Here is a 5,000-nt window from a genome sequence, read left to right on the forward strand (position 1 = left end):
ATATATATATATATATATCCAGCTCATTTCTAATTACTTTTCTGCTGTTTGGGAATCCTTGAGTCCCTTTGTAACCAGAACACCAAAGTTGGTGATGTCTGTCACCACAGATGCCAATGAGCAGAGATGGGAACTGAACCTTTAAGCTGTGCTCTATTCATATCAGCAATCTGAGAAGTCAGTGGATTAACACCCTAGAGCTCTGACTTACAGCTCATCGCCACCCAGCAGATTAGACAGGAGTGGAAACAAAGGCAATCATTCTGAAGTTTAGTTTTGCCCTTCAGGTCAGGAGGTCAGACTTGTCTCTCCAAGTTACAGTGTTGGTGCTTCTCTATCATCTCTTGTATTTTTTCCTCATTATAATTTCTCTCTTTTCAACTGGGTTTATGTACTCCAAAGACTGCTGAGCCTTGCATTCCTCCCACAGCATCTCATGGACTAGAGGTTAACTCAGAACAAACAAACCATTAACAATGTGTGCATGCTAAACTATTGATAACATGCACCTGCAGTTTCCCTTCTACAATATGAGACTGTGTTTTTATAACACAGACTATAAAGTGCCCTTCTCCATCCCCCACCCCATCCCCTGTCACCTTGAGAGCTCTCACTGAGAATAAGAGGCCTCCTCCACAGAGCTGAAGGAATGAAGAGGGAAAGAAAAGAAGAAAGGTCTGGCAGAGGTAGGAGGAGGAGGAAGAGCTAGGGGTTTAAAGAGGCTGAAGGCAGCAAATCAAGGGACCCAAGAGAACAGAAGAGAAAATCAAAAGTGGTCAAAAGAGGAATAAACGGGAAAGTAACAAGAAGGGAGAGATCTTAGACGAGCCAGGCTAGAGTGATCGCAAGTTTCCCTAACAAACCAAGAGTCTTGAACAAGAAAACCAAGGACCCCAAGCTCTGTTTACCTAGATGTAACCCAGCTTCTAAAGTATAATCATGTCTTAAGAACCCAAACCTGTCCTCACCATCCCTCAGTAGATGGTTACCCAAAGCTCAGGGAGAAAGAGTCTGACAGAGAGGCTGCAAAGGTGGAACTTCTCAAACTAGGTGAGAGGTCCACTGATGCATCCAATCCTATCTGTTAAAGAAAAAATTATCATGGCACTTATTAAAATGGTCTGAGGCAGACTTTATTCAGACAGACTAGAATAATGGAGCTTTGAAATAGGGAGTAGAGGAGAGAAGAGTGCACTTGACTCTGTGCATTACTCTTCTCACAGCTGTGATCAAAAACCCAACAAGAGGCAACTTGGAGAAGAGGTTTGTTTCGGTTCATGGTTTGAGGGTACCGTTCATCATGGCAAAAAGCACATGGTAGTGGGGGAAGGCTGTGGCTGTTACAGCAGGAACTTGCTCACATTTGGGGAAAGCAGGAAGCAAGGTGCTGGTGCTTATCTAACTTTCTCCTTTTCCTCTTACATATTGAGGAAGAGGGGGATATAAGGTCTTACTTTATAGTTCATCCTGGCCTTGAACTTGGAAAAATGTTTCTGCCTCAGCTTCCCCCATGTAAGGGTTACAGGCATGGTGGATGAGCCATGATGTGGGACTTTTTTTTCCTTTATATTCAGTCCAGCACCCTGGTCCATGGTGCTGGATGGTGCTACATGTTGGGGGACCCTCTGTTAAGGTCGCAGTCCACCATGTCGGACTAGCTCTCGGCGCTGAATGGAGGACTCCCTTTCTCATCAGGGGCTTCCTGCTCTCTGCCTGACTTTATTTGGAAAGTGTCTCCAGGCCTTATTTGGAACATGACCTTTGGCATAGTTACCCACAAAAACTGCCCCTAGGTTTTTCCTGTATGATAATTAGGCATTGCACTACAGCCAGATGATAGGGTCCTCCTACCACATGTAAATAAAGCAGACTATGAGCGCTATCAGGTGAAGCTTTGGCTGCCGTCCTCACCCTATATCCCCCACACCCAGGCTGAATAAACAAGCTGCCTCACTGAAGCTGACTCCTGTAAGGTCTTTTCCGTCATACTTACAGGCCGTCCTGACCCTGCTGGCCACCTCTGCTCCCCTTGTTCTCATGGATCAGTGGCCAACGCCCCACAAGGGAAGGGAGAAACCCACAGCTATGCACATTCCTCAGTTAAGCTTCAGAAACCACCTTCACAGATACGCCCAAAGATGGCGTCACCAATGCCCTAGGTCTTTGTTCATCCAGTCAGGTTGGCATTAAAGATTAACCATCAAACTCTGACACAACAAGGAAAAGGAGAATTTATTGCCTAGGAGAAGAGTGGGGATTGTGGGTGAAAAATTATTACAAGGGTAGAGTTTGTCAAGCTGACCTGGTAGGATTCTTTTGGAAAAGAACCAAGTGTGAACCAGGTGTTACCTGGGAGATCTTGGAGGCTGAGGACTTTAATCAGGTATCAAGGATGTTCAGTTATTAAACTTTGTCAGCTATTGAGGGGGAGTCTGACTAAAGCATTTTGGCATGGTTCTTTCTAGAACAGGTGCTGTGAAGATAGACACAGAGGTCCCCAGACAGGGAATAAAACGGGGTGCTGTGAAGACAGACATGGAGGTCCTCAGACAAGGGCTAGTTGGGAGGAGGAGTCGGAGGAGCCTGATAAAATGTCGGTCAAGAAGAGACCCTGTCAAACCAAAATTTCCTTTTTTGTTCAAAATTCTTTTACAATTATTTTTGCCTTTTAAAAAGCAGGGAAAGGTAAAAACCTTATTTTTAAGAGAAATGTATTTTCTTGATCTTAATATTCCCCAAACTTAAAAGTTTTTAACTAATTTGTATCATAATGGAAGTTCTTTAAAAAGATTTTAAACATATTTAAATTCGATTCTGTAGAATATTATACCACCCTTAAAAACAATTATAAAAACAGTGTAAGGATTATATAAAAAGTATTTGAGACAATGTTAACAAACTGAAGCATGAAATACAGATCTGCAGTACAATATTATTGCTATAAAGAACCAAAATGTACAAGAACAAAAATGTGATGAGAGACACAAAATGAAAACTGTTTTTCTCTCATGGTCAGCATTATATACATGGATTTTTTTTTCTTTCTTTGAAAAATTATCTTTAATATTTTTATTATGTACTTCAATTAAAATAAAAACCCTAAAATTACTGGCATTCTCTTTTCTGCTCACTTGGCTTAAATAGATACTTTTCCAGGGATTTAGAATTGCCACAGTTATTAGAAAATAACATAAGACACACAGTCAGATTTGAACTTCAGATACTGATTAATTTTTGTTGTTAGTATTAATAGGTCTTGTACAATATGCATAGTGTTTATCTTTTGTGTGTATGTGTGTGTGTGTGTGTGTGTGTGTGTGTGTGTGTCTATTGCCTACATGTAGGTAAGTGCACCGGTGTCATGCAGTGCCCACAGAGAACAGAAGAGACTGTTGGATCCCTGGAACTAGAGTTACGGACAGTTATTAGTGGCCTTGTGGGTGCTGGGATTCAAACCCAGGTCTTCTGCAAGAACAGTCAGTGTTCTTAACTGCTGAGCCATCTCTCCAGCCCCAGACATTTATGTTTTAAAATCTACTTTTGTTTCTTTAAAATTCAAATTTAACTGAACTCCTTCTATTTTATCTGGCAACACTGTGGGAGGAAAAGAAGCAATATTTTAATAATTTAACATACTATTCTGTGTCTTTTTAAAAGAACTGGCAGGCCACACTTTCAAGTTAAATGAGGCAAAAATTACTTGCTCACCCCATATCACACACCCCCTTTGAACATGACCAACTAGTGGGAAGATTTCTCCTACTGAGGATACAAACAGACTGCAGAAAATAAAACTCCTCAAATTATTTTGGAAAAATATTTAAGGCAGTTTTTACCTCAGTCCAACATGCCTCAGTCAAGCCTGGGGTATGCAGAGGTGAGGTGGAATGGAGGTGTGGGCATCTGGGGGTGCAAAAGGTAAAAATAAATGGCCCATGATACCATAAACACAGAGCAAGGGATCCACCTTTCTCCCACATAAAAACAACTAACACTGAAGCACATTTGGATTCTAATAAACTTGGAACTATTTCTTCCTCTAGGACTAAACTATAGTCCTAAACAGATGACTCAAGATCTATTTCCAACAAACTTTCTACACTGAGTGCCTTGTTCCGACATAAAATTTCTGGAATCCAAAGCAGTCATTTAGAAAACACCAGGAAAAGCATCTTGGGGCTTTAACCACTGAAAATCCCTGTCGTCTGACAGGTTTCCACCATGTGGGAAATGTGCTTTACTACCTCATTTAAACTCTGTTGCCAGCAACGTGCAAATCACTAACTTTCAGGACTGGGACAGTCTCTTGCTCTCTTCCTTCGCAGTCCTCCCTCCACCCTGAGTGACCAGAGGAAGACATGCTAATACGTTGACAAGAGTTCTGCTGGCGTCCCTTCCTTTCCACATGGAAGTTACTGCTGCCACATTAACAATGCTGCCAGTTGAGAACCATCTCTTTCCAGAGTATTTGCTCACATAAGAAATTTCCTTGGGAATTGGTACCTTCCTTTATCCTAGCACTCAGGAGTCAGAGGCAGGGGATCTCTGTGAGATGGAGGCCAGCCTGGTTTCCATATCAAGTTTCAGGCTAGCTGGGACTACAGAGAGACCCTGTCTCAAAAAAATGAAAGAAGGGAGGGAGGGAGGGAAGGAGGGAGGGAGGGCTGGAGGGAGGGAGAGCGAGAGAAAGAGAGAGAGAGAGAAAGAAAAAGAAAAAGGAGCCAGCAACATAACTCAGTGGGTGTAGGCACTAACCACCAAGCTTCACAACTTGAGTTCCATCCTGAGACCCACAATGTGGAAGGAGAGGACTAACTTCTGAAGTTGTCCTTTGACTACCACATGTGCACCATGGCCTATGAATGCCTATATACAGACACATACAGTCACACACACACACACACACACACACACACACACACACACACCTCACTATTGCCTTTGTTCAATGCCAATTGACACATTCCCTCTTCTCACAGATTTGTTACATGTAAAAAAGC

Source organism: Nannospalax galili, unplaced genomic scaffold (assembly GCF_000622305.1).
Source record: "Nannospalax galili isolate Female #2095 unplaced genomic scaffold, S.galili_v1.0 scaffold30, whole genome shotgun sequence".
NCBI lineage: Eukaryota > Metazoa > Chordata > Mammalia > Rodentia > Spalacidae > Nannospalax > Nannospalax galili.